General features: G+C 38.9%; 1 long non-coding RNA gene across 1 annotated transcript; it reads left to right on the forward strand.

Annotated features, from left to right (window-relative positions):
• Nucleotides 1-8,509: 8,509 nt before the first annotated feature.
• On the forward strand, nt 8,510-11,791 carry LOC137192126 (uncharacterized). The gene is made up of 2 exons (XR_010930519.1): nt 8,510-9,272; nt 9,455-11,791. It is a non-coding gene; the product is annotated as an uncharacterized lncRNA (long non-coding RNA).
• The last annotated feature ends 4,350 nt before the right edge of the window (nt 11,792-16,141 follow it).

Raw genomic sequence — 16,141 nt, forward strand, 5'->3', positions numbered from 1 at the left:
TGTATCAATCTGTCAATCTGATATTCCTTTGAGCACTGTATCTGTCTCTGAAGATTCAATCCAGTGGAGACTAAGAGTGAGCTGGGAATTTTGTGACTATCTTGTCTTGTTGAATCAAAATTTCACTGTGCAGGCTGTACAGATATATTTGAAAAAAACAGACCTACAATGGTATATGGTGGTTTGAGTGATGTGGATAAAATTGTGAAAACAGCTGTGCAGTGTTTTTATATATAAAAGTGCAGCTGTTAACCTTCTACTAGGAAGAATAACTTTACATATTCAAATAGAATGAATTGCATATAATTATTTCATTTCTCATTAAGAAAATGGAGATTTGTTGATGAAAGATTATACTTATACATCATACTAAATGAAAAAAAGCTGTGATAATATAACTGATTGTGTTGCATATAAATATACTGCATCTAATACAGGTACAATGGAGTTTGATGGTAGTTATTTCAGCCGCGTAAAACAGCATGTTTTGAATGCAAAGTTTTGTTGTTATAATCAAAGAGCAAAGGTTTTCCTTTAGTCTGACCATTGGCATGAACATTTATAGAACTGGGAGAAATCCTTCGTCAAAGAGACAGATACCAGTCTCTCCATTAACAGTAACCTCAACCATACAATGCAGCCAACATTACTGTCCTCAACTCTGTCCCTTCTTTCCATTTCAGTGTCCATTACAATGACTTCTTTTAAAACTGTAAACCTTTAAGCAGTGGAAGGTTACAGATTACTACTTACCCTGTTAAAAATGTCATAAGTTATGTGACTATTTTAATTACTTCATCAAAGTAATGTGACTTATTACATTGGATTACTTTTTGTTTACTTTTCTAACAAATGTTTTAAACTGGGCAATAAAGCAGAAAAGTCCTGAAAACATACATTTAAACCAGGCAGTGTAAACCTCACTGTTAACCTCATTTCCAGCACTGAAAGGCGTTTTTGTCTGCCAACATGGCCACCCGCCCTGATGTGGTCTGCTGGTCACAGTAATGGTAGACTCAGGTTGCGTAGAGCAATGCGCATTGATTTGAGTGGCAGACGAGAAGCAGTGCAAATTCAAACAAGAGAACTGATCAAAAACGACACTCAAAATTTGAATGGAAATGAATTGAGCCTGTCTAGCCGTAGCGACAGCTCCTCGCAAGACATCCTACCCTTGATGGTGTTGCACTCAAATCTGTCTCAACGGCTTTGCTGACCCACGTTGTCCAGAAATATGCCAAAAGAAGTCACTGTGAAAAGATACAAAGCAATAGAATGAATGTTATATTTTACATGTTAGCTTATTACTGAAAAGAATATATTGGGATGTAACCCCTTTGTAATCACCAACATTTTAATCAGTAACTGTAATTTAATTACATTTTTTTTTTCTCAGTAACTGTAATGGATTACAATTTTATTTATTTTTCAATTTAGTTACATAACATCATGACATGTAACTAGTTACGCCACAACACTGCCTTTAAGATTTCAGTTCTGGTTGATTTGGTGAGGTCAGTGGTGGTGGTAAGTGCACTTTAATAACAGGTCAAACACACCTTTAAGTGCAACAGAAGAAAAGCAACTCGTGTATCTGTTTGCAGGGCAGCCAAACAAATTATGGACTGAGAGGATTCACTGTTACATTTTAATTTTATGATGACATGATGACATTACCTCACTGTAATACTAAATTCACAGAATGCTGTTTTCTGCTTTATGTGATATGCACATTTATGTCAGCTTTTATTTACAACAACAAGATTAGTTAGCTAACTTGCTAACTTAGATATAGAACTAACACAACACAAAAACATAAAACAGCACTATGTTTGAAAATGGACTCTTTATTATTAGAAACTAGGTTTAACAAACGTATAGTGTACAGGCATGTGAAGTGTAAACTTATATGTTGATTTAGATTTCTAGAAAGGTGAAAAGGTGCAGAAAAACATCATGTGAGGCCTGAAAGTTTCCGGGCAACCCTGTGAAAAATAAGCAGACATACAGATACTTCTGTATTTCTACATCACCAGTCATTCAAATCAAATTTGTGCATCATCTCAAATGTCCAAAACATGCTTCTTATTGGACGGGTTTTACTGTAATAGCTGTACTGAGAGCTACTCATTTTAATCAATAATATGACAATTCGCATCTTTTTACATAGAAAAAAATTTGCATTACTAAAATCTATGTATAAAGAGATTTGTCTAGGGCGGGAGCGAAAAATGTAAACATGAAGGAAGGTTCTGAAGAAGGTCTTATCCACCTAAATATTAAGAGGGCAACATATTTCATTGCTTCGTTCAGGTCAGACCTCAAATCATTCTCCAGCTAGCTGCCTCCAGCTTTTTATTTTGTTCCATATCTCTCAACGTTTAACTAAAACTTGCAGAGTGCACCTTGTAGTCAGATCAAGGTCGGATCACATTTCCACCACAAACTGCTCCACAATTTTCCTTTGAGACCAGGCCGAAACCACTTCCTCTGAAGGGTTTCTCTATACGGTTGTTTTGATCCAAACCTGACAACGATTGCTGTGTTTAGATCAAAACAAATTGTACCAAGGGGGATAACAAACAAGAATCTGATTCAATCAAACTAAACAATGCAAATTTGAAAACACTCAAACTACAAAAACTAAAAATACAAACTACATACAGGAAGCTTTATTATTAAGTACTCAATGTAAATACACAAGCTGTTATGTTGATTACTCTTAAGTGATGTTTCTCAGTTGAAATGTTGATGTTTTTGCTTTATTGCTCTTGAGAGAGGGAGATAAAGGAAACTGAGAGGTTGACATTTGGAGTGAAAACAAAACAGCTTTTTTGCCGGCTCGGTAATGGTATTGTGGCTCTGGCACTATTGACACACACCTTGGGTTGTTATATGAAAAGTCAGTGGACACAATTTAATTTCTGTCAGCAGTCAGGCTCCACAGCCACAATGGATTTCTTTTATGCTCTAGCCTCTGACTCTCAACAATCATGGGTGTGTGTGTGTGTGTGTGTGTGTGTGTGTGTGTGTGTGTGTGTGCATGCTCGAAACACAGTTTCTGCCCAACCCCTTCCTCTCCTCCACCCACCGTCTCTGCCCTTAAGGTGCATTTCATCCACATAGAAAATGAAGTTATATCTGAACTTAGACCAATACTCTCGCTTGCCCAGGGGAAAGCACTGTAAGGAGCTCGTCTTGGTATGACCCGGCAGCACAGACCACACAGGGCTACACAAGTCCATCAATCTCCCTCTTTTCTACAGAACCTCTAATGACTGCATACATAACATAACCATTGTTCCATTTGACAAGTTTTCCAGATATGAAATGTGTGTGTGTTTCTTTTAAAATATCTGGCAGAAATGATATGAAACTTTACATTGTTCTTGCGTGATGCTGCACTGAATAGGTTGCTTTACTTCTTGCTGTAAATGTTTCTAGCTCTTCAGTCAGTCTTCCAGCTGCAGTATCTTAAACAATGCATAAGGATCCCACATGGTGTTACGATCTCAGACCTCTTGTCCTAAAACAGCATGCTGAAGGCTGGATTATATCCAAAAGGCTCCAAAAGGCCAAAATCTCTCGCATGAAAAATGTGTTGCTGACAACCTGGGTGCAGTAACTCTTGAAAATGTGACTGTTTCTGATCCTATTGGTATGTAGCAGAGCAGTGTGTTCATGGCTCTCTGGTGATTGACAGCACTCTAGTCAGGTATGACTGACAGGAAAATAAATGACATGATTTTCTTCTTGGGAAGTGTTGACATTAGACTTCTTTAGTCAAGGGTTGCGGGAATGTGATTTTCTACTAATGTGAGTCGTGTCATGTTCAGAGCTGCTTCCTCATAGTGAATATATGCACATAATATTTTGTCTCATTAAACATAACTATATCACGCCCCATGTATCCAGAATCTGACCTGCCTTAAACTCCATGAGACACCAACTAAGTGTATGTCTCTGATATCTGAAACACATGAAATCTGCGAAAAAGCACTTTCAGGAAAAAGTTATGCTGGAACATAATCAAAAACTTTGCTGGTGTCTTCTACTTAAATATAGATAATAACACACAAAGTGTTACAAAGTTACAAAGTGTTTCACAGAGCAAAGGATCAAAAGATGAGAGTAAATAAAACATATGGTAAAATACACTAAAATGAACAAACTGAACATAAGGGGAAAAAACAAAACATTCAAATACAGGGACAGTAGATATAAGTTCAGCTCAGCACAATATATGACAGAAGGTAACAGCAGGCTGCAGATAGTGAAGATGAAAATGCCTGTCTGTACAAGTGTGTTTCAAGAAGGGACTTGAAGGTTGACACTGAAGTGACGAGGCTAAGTTCCTCTGGCAAGGCATTCCAAAGTCAGGGAGCCTTCAGAGCGAAGGCCCTGTCACCTATATCACCAACATTGATCTAGGAGTAGCCAAACGATCCTTGCCAGAAGACCTCAGGCTACAATTTGGTTCATAAGGGGTAAAGAATTCAGAAATGTAGTTTGGAGCAAGACCCTGTTTAGCCTTGAACATAATTAGTTTAGACATGTTTTCTTGAATTAGTTAAAATCCTGGGCAGGGCAGAAAGTAATGAATCCTGAACGAAAATGCACCTACACCTCGACCCTATTGCCAAACAAGAATGTCTGTTTTAGGTGATTCTGCAAAACTTTGGATTATGTTCAGTGAGCGTTTTTTTTTTTTATGTCCGGTGTTTTTAAAATTCTTGCATTCCTACATTATCTGCGCATGGCAACTATGCTTCATGAAAGTTATGGCATATTAATCATGGTTAAGATATGGTTGAAGGATATTCCAACCTCGCATATTTCCCATAAATGTGGCTTTTATGGCTCTGTGGATCATCCTAACATTGCACTCACCAGCTCCGTTGAAGAGATATTGGGAAACAACATTTATCAGGCCAAATGAACATGATTTGGCTGTTCCAGGTGGCTGCTTTCTGTGTTTAGTTTCGGTCAGACTCAAAGACAAACTTTTGAAATGATTTATGTTCAAATCATGTTTATTTGGAAAGCTGCGGCTCGTGAAGCTTGCCTCAATATACTTTGGTTTTGTGCGAGTCCTCGTTTCCCCTAAATCTCAATAAACAGAGCTGGAGGGCGCAAACTTTTAGCATGACCCATAGCGTCACAGTGGCCACATATATGGGAAATAAACCCAGTTGAATTAATCTGGAATTATTCTTCAAGGTTCAAGGTGTCAACAACACTTTGGTTGAAGGCTCTACTGTCCACCCGCGCAGGTGTTTTCACTTATTTTCACAACACTATTGGTGTAAACAAAATGTGCTTGACTGACAGCTCTCTCGCTCTTTAGATGCACCTAACTTTTATCATTCCTGTTGTTATCTTGTGTTTGGTGACCTCATGTAATTACCAGTATGGGTCTTCAGAGGTCAAACCATCCAGGTTAAGTGGTAAGAGTCTTTAGGATTAGGGAAAGATCGTAGTTAACGTTGCAGGTCTTTAACCAGATGCAAACTCTGGTTTCCTGAATAAAAGTCAGATGTACTACAAGCTCAGCAACCTCCTTGACCTTCACACCTGACTTTCTGCCTTACTGCATAAAGGACACACCACTTCCTGCATTGGCGTTGGACGCATATTGTGAAGTGCAGAATTGTTCAACATGGACATGCAGTATTTCTGAGATACTGGGCTGCTGCACTTACATCACGTGACATCACAAGCCTGTCACAGTTATGGGACATTCACATGATTCAAGCAACTGATGATCAACATAAAGTCATGACTAAAGTATAAACAAACAGGCAACAATAATGTAGGATTTACTGTGGCACTGTGAAATCTCATTAATGACATGTTGCTAACCTTTTCTCAATAAAGTCAACCCATAATAAATCACACTGTCCTCCAGTGGGATGTTGCCTTACACTCAACTGTTACAACCACTTCTGTTTTTGTTTTAGCTGTGTAACTCAGTGGGAAATCCACATATTAATTGCCGTTTATTTTCTGTTCGCCATCATGTCCTTCTTCTCCCTGTGTCTCCTCTCGGTCCTCAGCAGTTGTGTCCAGCTTGTCATGTGATTTTAGAGCCACCTAAGAGATGGGATGCCCTCTTAGATCGTTTGTCTTAATTAAATTTTAATAAAATGTGGATCTCTTTGCTATTGTGTTATACAGCTCATAAATGAAACATTGTACTTTGTAGCATTACTCACAAAGTGCTCCATACATTGTTAATTTAAGTCTGCTGCAACAAATGGTGAAGCCAGGACAATAGTACACAGGCTCAATCAACATAAATTGAAAATACAGCTGGTCTGATTTAATGAAGCTTTCAAAGTCAAGGGATATTTGTTTTTATGATACAGGTTACATCATGGATGTCTTATGAATGATATATTTTGAGAAATACTGTATGCGTTTTCTCCAAGACTTCTAGTAGCCAATTGTGTTGCTTCAAATGTGCAATGAGTGTCATAGACCAAATGTAAGATATCATTTATGTAGAAATAAGCATGGAACAGACTGAATAACTTTATTGCTGCTGTTTAATAGAAGTCCTGACTTCACCTCCAGGCTAGCCTCTGATCCACTAGCTTCTGTGACTCAATAAAATCTCTCTTATTAAGCTTTTCTTTTATCTGTATTTCAGAAACAATTAACATATTCCAGGGGATTGCTTTCTATATTCTAAGATAAACTGACTTCACTAGAGCGTTTACTATTAGAAGTTGGAACCTTCATGATTTTTGATTTGTGTACATAAAATTTACCAGAAGTGTAACTTAGTATCTTCCATATTCATATTGTCCACCAAAGCTGTCTTCTAATGTCATCTGCCAAACTTTTTAATCTCTACTGTTAAAAATACAATGACACCATTCAACTCTAACTATTCTGCTGGTACAGACAAGTTTGACCTTGCAGCGGCCACCAGCTCTCTAATGAACTTGTCTCATTCTGTGATGCTGGCGACATTTCACCTGCAATGGTCTAGGTCTTATAAGAATATAATGACAAACAAAGACACTCAGAATAAAATATTTCTAAAAAATGATATAGTCTTTAAAATATTGCCTTCCTTTTTTAGACATGGAGTGAGCCATACATATTGTGGTTGAGTAAGGTTATGCTTTGAGGGCGAATTTTGGTCATTTGTGTTGTAACAAACGTCAATGTGAGTTTGAATGAGGTTTTCCTACTTCTGGAGCAGAACCTGGAAAGTTCCAGTTTCACTTCATTTAGCTAAAACAGCAAACAATCAGCATGAATGTGAACTTCACTGGCCTCTGAGGTAACTAAAGATGCAACATGGATCAAATTCCCTCACAAGAATACAACACAACCCTGTTTCAGTGATAATAAATGATGATGAGTTCTGATCTACAAAAATAAGAGTTAAGGCAGATCATGGGACAAATTTCCTCCACTGAGTCTGTTATTTTCTACATCTTTTCATGTACCATGGCCACTTACCACAGGTAGAAAGTTCAAATTGTAATTAACTTTTTAAAGTTTGTTCTCCAGTAAAGGTTTGCTCAATGTGTTGCATGAAGTCTAGCTGTAGCTTGGTAGCAACGAACACTGACCATGTGGATGTGGAGAGTGGATGTGTGTGTTCATGTGAAAGCGGAAAACTCAACAGTGCTTTCAGTTCGCTCTGTTGTTTTACTCTATTTTCTATCCTCTTTCTTATTGTCTCTGCATGCTTATGAAGTCATACAGCCTCAGGACGAGCACGTTTTTGCTCAAGTTGAAACTCCTGTGGACTCGTCTTCACCTCGGTTTCCGAAGTCTGACGTAAATTTGCACCTACTTGCATCTAACTTACCATCTCTACAATTTGCTTCATGTTTATCTGAACACACCTTAAGATTTAGCTTAATTTAACAAGCAGAAACAAGTACTGTTGCTATGGATACTGGGAGTAGGGGGAAGAAAACAAACCAGAATGACTCACAATTTATGAGATCAGTTGGGGGTTTTTTGCCTCAAACTGCACAAACCTCTAGAATACTGCATGAGAAATGTTCTTAACCAAAGAACGAATCCTCTCTGTTAGCTCAGAGAGCGTAATTAGATATTAGCATTTAATGATCTGGCCAGAACCCTAAATTATAACAAGACGTTTTGCACAGAAATGGGCATGGAAGACATGCCTGTTTTAAGGTAAGGCTCCGACTTTGTTTATGGCTGTTTAATGAATATTGCAAAGGTTTGTTAGGCTCTGTGATCAATGCTTGTCATCAGTGTTACTTGGTGACAACTGATAGAGGTGGCAGACTGATGGATTTGGATAGAGAATGCATCATGTTGTTATTCTTGTAATATTTCAGAGAAAAATCACAAACAGTTGGTAGGAATTTATTTTTATCCTTTGTGGCTGATAAAGCATATCACATGTATTGACACAGTTTGGTGTGAGTGAAGCTTTGCCTGTAAACACAGCAATATGTCTAGCATCTGGTATATTTTCAGGGTAAACTATTTATGAACATTTATGAAAGGATTTTCATAAATGTTGACATTACTAATATAATATCCAGACTGAAGTGGATTCTGTGCTCTTACCTTTAGCAATAGGACAACAGTAGGAGTGTCATATATGCTAACGTTACTTTTTATGCTAATGTTATGTGTGTGGGTGCTTCTCTAGTTTTAATCTGGGCTTCCTATTGTTGGTCTGGGATGTGCACTGTTCATGTTTCACCATCTGTAGGGTGAACTTTGTGTAGCCTCTGTTTGCTTTATTACTGGTAGCAGCAGTTGTTTCTGTCATGTAAGCTAACTAGAGCAGACGTGTCTAATGTGTGGCATGTAGTTAAAAAACGTTTGGAAATGCAAGTATGAGTGGTGCAAATTCACCTCTAAAATGCAATTTTAGATACTTATTTTTATATTTAGATATAATACTGCTTACTGGCAAATTACATCATTTTTTAAGACTGAAAATGTCCATATATTAGCTATTAGAAATGTGTTTTTTACCCCTCGTTTCCTCGATTGTTTGTAAATGGGAAACCTGTCTATACTGGTTAAACTGTCATGTCAAACAATATTAACGACCTGTTTTACAGTATTTCCATGACCAGTATATAGTATATAACATTTTAATGTTTTCAAATGGCCTATTCAACTATTTTGCATGACTAATTACACATTTTTAAGGACCAAGACTCTCTCACTTTCACTTTAACTGTGTTTTATTCATTGATGTAACCCAAGATGATGGATTCTGAGATGGGAGAACTTTTATGAGGTGCAAATTACAGGTGAGGGTCATTACAGATGATTAAGGGTGATCTAATGAGTTTAATCCCCACCTTTGTCTAATATTGGGCTATTACCTTTCCTCCCTACCAGCTTTTTAATGTTCTTGCCTTACAGCCTTTAACACAAATTAACTAAACTAACCCTCACCTCAATATCTCCGTGCTCTTGCTTTAATTTGCAGGTGACAGACCTGCAATGAATAGCTGTGCCAGGTAGCTGCTCGCTACTCACTGCACTTTTGTCTACTTGAATGTTTATGCCATGTTCAAACTTTTAGATATCATTTAGCTACATTTAATGCTATCCTGATTTTTCATTGCATTTTCAGTTTGTGTGCATTTTCTGTTTGAAAAATGTGAAAAGGGTAGTGAAAAGGTGTACACTGGAGTGTAAAGTGTCACAATGTATAGATTACAGTGGAAATATTTCAGCATTTACAGCCAAAATGAATTAAATAGGATATTTGACATGCAAACGTTGGTGTCTTTGTCACTTGTTGCTAACATGTTGCCAAGTTATGTCTTGAGGTAATCATAATTAAATAATCCAGTATATTTTCGGCAAGCTAAAAGAGATGGCTCCTATGAAAATGTTTTTGCTAAAGTTAGGCCACTACTTTTTTCTATGGCATGTATGTCTCTCTTAGCATTAATTTGTATTGTAATATCAGAGTATTTGAAGTACAGTATACTTAAACAAGAATCATCACAAGAGTAGAGGTGGCTATTGAGGAATTTGCTTGTGAATGTAGTTGTGGCACTAAAACATGCTCTCACATTCCCCGTAGAGTAAATGTAACTTTAAATAATGGGAATCTGAGATGATTGTATAGCTAGGCCTAATAAAAGGTGGCAAGGAGATGTTATAGTGAAAAGTTTGTTTGTAGTTTTTTGTTTGGTTTTAAGGCTTGTGAGAGCAACTGCGAGTTATTAACAGTAAGTTGATGTAGGCAAAGCAAGTTTCAACATTTTAACTGGGCAGTTGAAGGGCAGAAAGTTTCTGTGTTATTGAAGAAGCCAAAGGAGGACACTGCCCTCTGCAATGCGTTTGGCATTTTACAGAACTAGGTGTACTGTACACGACACTTCTAATCTCTACTGAAATTGCTGTCATGTTTAGTTTGGGGGTTTTTTGGACAATGACACAAAGGAGGTGGAACCAAAAGGCAGCTTTCAAGTCTGTCCTGTCTTTGCTCATGATGACCTGGGAGACAATTCTCTCCTTTTGAAGTGCATCAGTTGTGTCTGAGTGCTTTGTTATGCGTAGTGGCTGCAGGGAGGACCTCAGGAGCAGACCCCTAGTTCCTCCATTTCATTTACTTTCAAGAAGGGTGAAGGGTAAAGCCACTGGAATGATGAAACACAGTTACCCAGCTCTCATTGTTTTTAAGGGGCGCCTGTATGCGTTCACGTTTCTCTTTAACTCTGAGCGCAGGGGGAAATTATAATTAATCTGTTAATGACAGTCGGGGCTGTCATAAGCTCGGGGAGTGTATAATAAATTGCTGTAATAAAAATTAAGATTGCATGCATCATTGAGGCCTTCAGAGGGTTTGTTTAATGTAGTTACAAAAATGGTAGCAGCTGATGTGGCGTCCACTGCTCTACCAGGAGAACGCTAATTTCTGAGTGACACTTAACCTGCTGTAGCTCAACCACAGCTGAGGGAGGTTAGGGGAAACCTAATGAGTTTTTCCGCGTCCCATTTTGAGAACCACTGAACTGGATGGCCTGGTTTGTATCTGAAAGGCAAAAAAAAAAAAAAAAAAAGAACTTGCATTGTTCATGGGAAATTAATTAGACCCTCTGAAAATCTAGCCAATTCCAAATTTAAGTAAAAGAATTCATTATGGTCTGCCACTCTGGACAGTGAATAGTTGGTCATCGTTTCTGAGGGCTCAAACTTTGGACAAATCACCACATGCTCCGAAAAGTCATGTGAGGGTTAAAGGTTAGGTTGTTCACTTGTTCTTCTTCCCCTTAACTGGAACATGAAAGATGCTGCATCGTCTGTAACGTGCACTCTAAGGGGCACCGAGTAGTTACAGCAGCAGAGGACTTCCTCTTCTTTGATGAGAGACAAAGCTTCCTCTGTGGTGCAGGATCCCATTAGAGGAGAGCCCTCGACTTCTGCCCCGGAGGAACAAAAGACCTAATGTTAAGCATTGTTGCACATTAGTGGATTATCATTTTAGATGATGTTAGAGCTGCCTAACAAGGATACTCCTCCATGACTGAGATCAGCATCTTTTTGCACACCCATGTTCATGCACACTATCCAGTTCAACTGCTGACATTAAGAGCAGAGGTTGGCTGACCGGCTTCCTGTCTAGTGACCATGGCTGTGTCACCTCTTCTGACTCTTTCAACCAGAAATATCTGTCAAGGAGGAGACTAGGAACCTTATCTTTGGTTGTGTTGTTTGGGACACAAGGGGCCTCGTTTGGGGTTTAGCCTGCGGGCAAGCTGGTATATTGCACTTGTAGCCTGACACCAGTTGACACAGCATAGTTGCCCAGGTCACCCTACAAAAACATTGCTCTCTCTCTGGATGAAGCCACCGAACAATGGAGATATTTTTGTTGACTGACAGCCCACGGTGCTCTAATTGAGACTGAGCTCACTCGGCTCGCTGCGTAAGATTTCGCAGTGAACTTTAAAGCGATAACATCCTTCCTGTCCTGCTGTTCAACTTAGCAAGAGTCTTGTTCTGTTAAATGATGTGTCAGCTCTCTGTTAAAAAATACAACACAATAAAAATGTCCAACAAAGTTCAATTCTTCATCTTTTACCAAAAAAAAAATCAACAACAGAATACACAACAGACCACATAACTAAAACTTTCAAAGGCAGGGATTTATGTTACAGTCGTAGCCTGGGCTTTCAAAGCAGTAACCAGATGTCTGTGACTGAAACATAAAGCTTGTGAGCCGAGTCTAATAGGGCCTCAGTGGAAGGTAGACTGCAGCAGCAGATCCTCCACTGTGATTCATCTCTATTGTTTTGCTGGTTTGTTACCTTTCTCTCAAAGAGCCTATTGCTCCCATGGCTCCCACAACAATTATCACCCACTCGTCTCTCAGCTTGTCTGATGACACTATATTGTTGTTCGGGCTTATTTCCTCTTCTTCGCCACCATCCTCCTCATCCTTGTATTTACCTTTTAGGTTGTGCCATATTAGTCATATATAAACCTGTTACGCATCATCCACCGGCCATGAAAGATAATTGTGGACCAAAAGGAGCAATGGGCTTAATTTTCCAAATTAAGTGAAACTTAATAATACTCACCTAAATCCTGGCAGTGATTAATGGCTGTGAGAGGACTAGGCAACGGTGTTACGTACATACAGGTCAACTGCTTTGTGTGATAGATAAACAATGCATTATTTTTGCTCTATAACAAAACTGTTAGGTATTGGAAAAACATTAACAATTATTACACGGTAGACATTAAGAAAATGGAATAGATAAACATTATTGTACTTATTGTAATTCTAGTGTCACTTAAAAGTTTCCTTCAAAGGACATATGAGAAATAAATAGGTAGTGTACACTATATATGAGACCAAAGCAGCAAGCACCACCCCAATGGACCATCCACTTTTTCATACATTTAGGGAAAATATAATCATTCTTTTTAATTACTGCACCTAGGCACTCTATTAAAATTCTAATTCACCTCATCCACCTCGATTGATCTGTTCACAGTGGGTGGCTGTGGTGAAATGCACTGTATAATATTCATGCTGGTACGCCTTGGTTGTGCTGTGTGTCAGAAGCCATCTTGCAGCGAATCCCTCACCCACCTTGGAGCGCAGCCTGTGGAACTGATGAGGTGAAGAGCATTGCTCTGCAGCTCCATGCTAGTAATCACAGGACTGAAGAAACACATACATCATCTGCCACACAGGTTGGCATGGCGAGTGAAAAGCCTTCACATCATGTAAGATGTTGGACAAATGATGTCCATACGTGTGTTTGTCTCCTCACAGATGGCTGTGCATCTTCAGTCAGGAAAAAGCTGAGCCTGGCACTTATTCCCCTCCCCCAATCCACTCCTCTTGCTCCCTCTTCCTCTCTCCCTCCATCAGTCTTTTGTAGCATGTCCCTTTTTTTCCCGCCTCTCCTCTGCAGGAGGTTTGATATTGGCAACACAGTTAGTGCCCTCCACGGAAATAACAGTGGAAAAGATGACATAAATTATTTGCCAATTGTTTGACACATGCAGGGCATTGTCCTTGCTATAATCATCAGCACTCTGTCACCTGAAGGTATGAACGGTGCCACTGCTGCTTTGTGTCTCTCTGCTAAGCCTCTAAGGCTGTTCGGAGCTCCTGCTCTCTTCAGTAAAAAGTATACCAGGCACCTATCCTCCTAGCAGCAAGGCGGGAGGATGGTGGAATGAATCACAAGCTTTAAATTGCACAGCTTCTGCATTGACATTTGCAGATGTGCAAGTCTAGTATCGTCTAGTACTTATACATATTGGTGCCATTGTCTCACTGTTGTTGAAATACTGGTAAATATTTAATATCGCGCATTCATGAGGAACAGCAGGGACATTTAGTGACCAGACCTCAGGGGATATTGAAATAAGCCTGTCTTAATGGCACTGCAGAAAACAAACTGAGTTTTCCTCCATAGTGCTTTTCTTTGAGAGATAAATGACTATAAATATTTTGTCCAGAACAATCCTAAAAAGCTATTTTAATTTAAACACAAACATACTGCATGCTAAGATCAACTAAGGAGGATGAAAACTGCAGCTGGTTCGAAAATGAGATTGATTTTGTAACTATTGTGGAATTATCAATTAAATGATTTGACAGATAATGACGATATGTTTCAGATAACTGGACTACAACTAACTTGATCTATAAGGATATTCTTAGTTGTGACTTGTTTTCCAATTTATTAAAGGGGACGTATCATGCACGTTTCCAGGTCTATATTCATATTCTGGGGCTCCAGTAGTATATCCTTGCATTTATCTTATATTGGCACTTTAAGGCCGATTCATACTTTCCATGTCTGCATGGCCGTCAGTGTTGGTCTGCGTGACGTAAGTGTCATCATCCGACCATATCCGCGAGGGTCCGTGTGGCTCCTTTATGGTCGTCCGTGTGCAGCCCAAAATTTGAGACTGTGTGGACTGTATGCATAGCAAGCTTGTCAACTGCACATGTGAAAAGCAAACAGGAATGCTTGTCTCGTCTACTGTACTGTATTCCTATTGTCATTAAGCTGTCACTTTTCTTTTTTCAACTTTTTCTTGTTGTTCAGCAACGTACAGGAACTCCTCAGGAGCGTTCAGACTGAAAACAGCCCTGTGTAAAACAATACAAGGGGCTGTGTTGGTGTGGGCGTGTTGTTTAAAGTGCCGGTGAGACAATGAAATACGATCCAGCAAGTCTGGTTGGAGTAACAGATTATTGCATTTAAAGGCTGATCAGAGAAACACTGAACCACAGTTTGTAATACTCACAAACTGGATTTTACTACTCTGGAAAGTTATCACGCTGCAACTCTGTTTACTAGCAGGCACATGTGGAACGTGTCTGTGTCAGCAGACCTCAGAGCAAAGTATGAATGGAACTGCGTGCATGCCTGCAAGAACACAGCTGTCCGCGGAACACGGAAAGCATGAATTGGCCTTTCATGCAGCCTCTCAGTTCAGCATCTGACTGCAACAGGCTGTTTTAGGTTCTGTCTCTTTAAGCCCCCCTTTAGGAACTGACATCAGACGTCAGAACTGATCTGACATTACTTTGAGGAGGAAGTAGAGGTAACATTGCAAACAAACCTTTCAGAGCAGGCTGAAGTCTGGGCTTTTGACTTGCAGGGAGCATTTTTAAATACATTCACCTCATGTTTTGGACCTTGGACCATATTTAACGTAGACATCTGACATCATAACAGTAAAAAAATAACAGTCAATCACAAAAAGCATGATATGTACCCTTTAAATCTAACTTTCTTGTAAAATAACCAGTGCACTTACAAGCCCATGAGGCAGGAAAAACATTGAATGAGTGTGTATTTGAATATATAGATCACAACATCAGCAGGTGATCTTTATCCTAAAGTTACCTCTCAACGCAGTCCATTACTGACTTGACGTTGTATTCCTATTTAGATGATGTTACACTACATGCTATGACAAGGTCAAAAACTTGTTTAGATCCAACTTTGCAGACTAGAAGCACATTATTACTAAATTTATTTAGCCACGCACACTAGAAACTGCCTCAACTGTTGTAAATAATAGAAATTTATGTGCCTGTATTGTAGCACTTAAAGAAAGAATAATAGCAAAAATAAACATAACTTTAGTATAGTAATACATTATTCAAAATATAAAGTGTTGTATGAACTTCAATAATATCAGACCATAAAACATGTGATAACAGCATATACAAATATGTATTTAACACCATCAAACAAAAGCTAAATCACACCTGACAGTGGTGAATCTGTCCAGGCCTGCTCAGCAGTCTACAATCAGCAATGATTGACATCAAACATGTAAACAGAGTCTTCCATCATTTTTCCTCAGGCAGGGATGTTATTCTCAGCAGTCTATGCAATTCCATTAACAGTGGTGGCTGCCTACGTGAGAGAAAGAGAGACTCAGATAGAAAAACAAGGTTTGTTTATATGTGTATGAGTGCTTGGCTTATTTTCAAAGAGTTTTTCAGCGTCAGTGTGAGACAGATTTTAGTTAGCTCATGTAAAGACTATCGTTATTAAATTGTGGATGGTGATGCAATGCAATACATATAAAGCATCCACGGCAAACAAAAAAATCTCCAAGTGGCTTGATTTCAAAAAGGCACGGGCTCACGCACATTGCATGCACAGTACAC

Source organism: Thunnus thynnus, chromosome 11, assembly GCF_963924715.1.
Source record: "Thunnus thynnus chromosome 11, fThuThy2.1, whole genome shotgun sequence".
Lineage (NCBI taxonomy): Eukaryota > Metazoa > Chordata > Actinopteri > Scombriformes > Scombridae > Thunnus > Thunnus thynnus.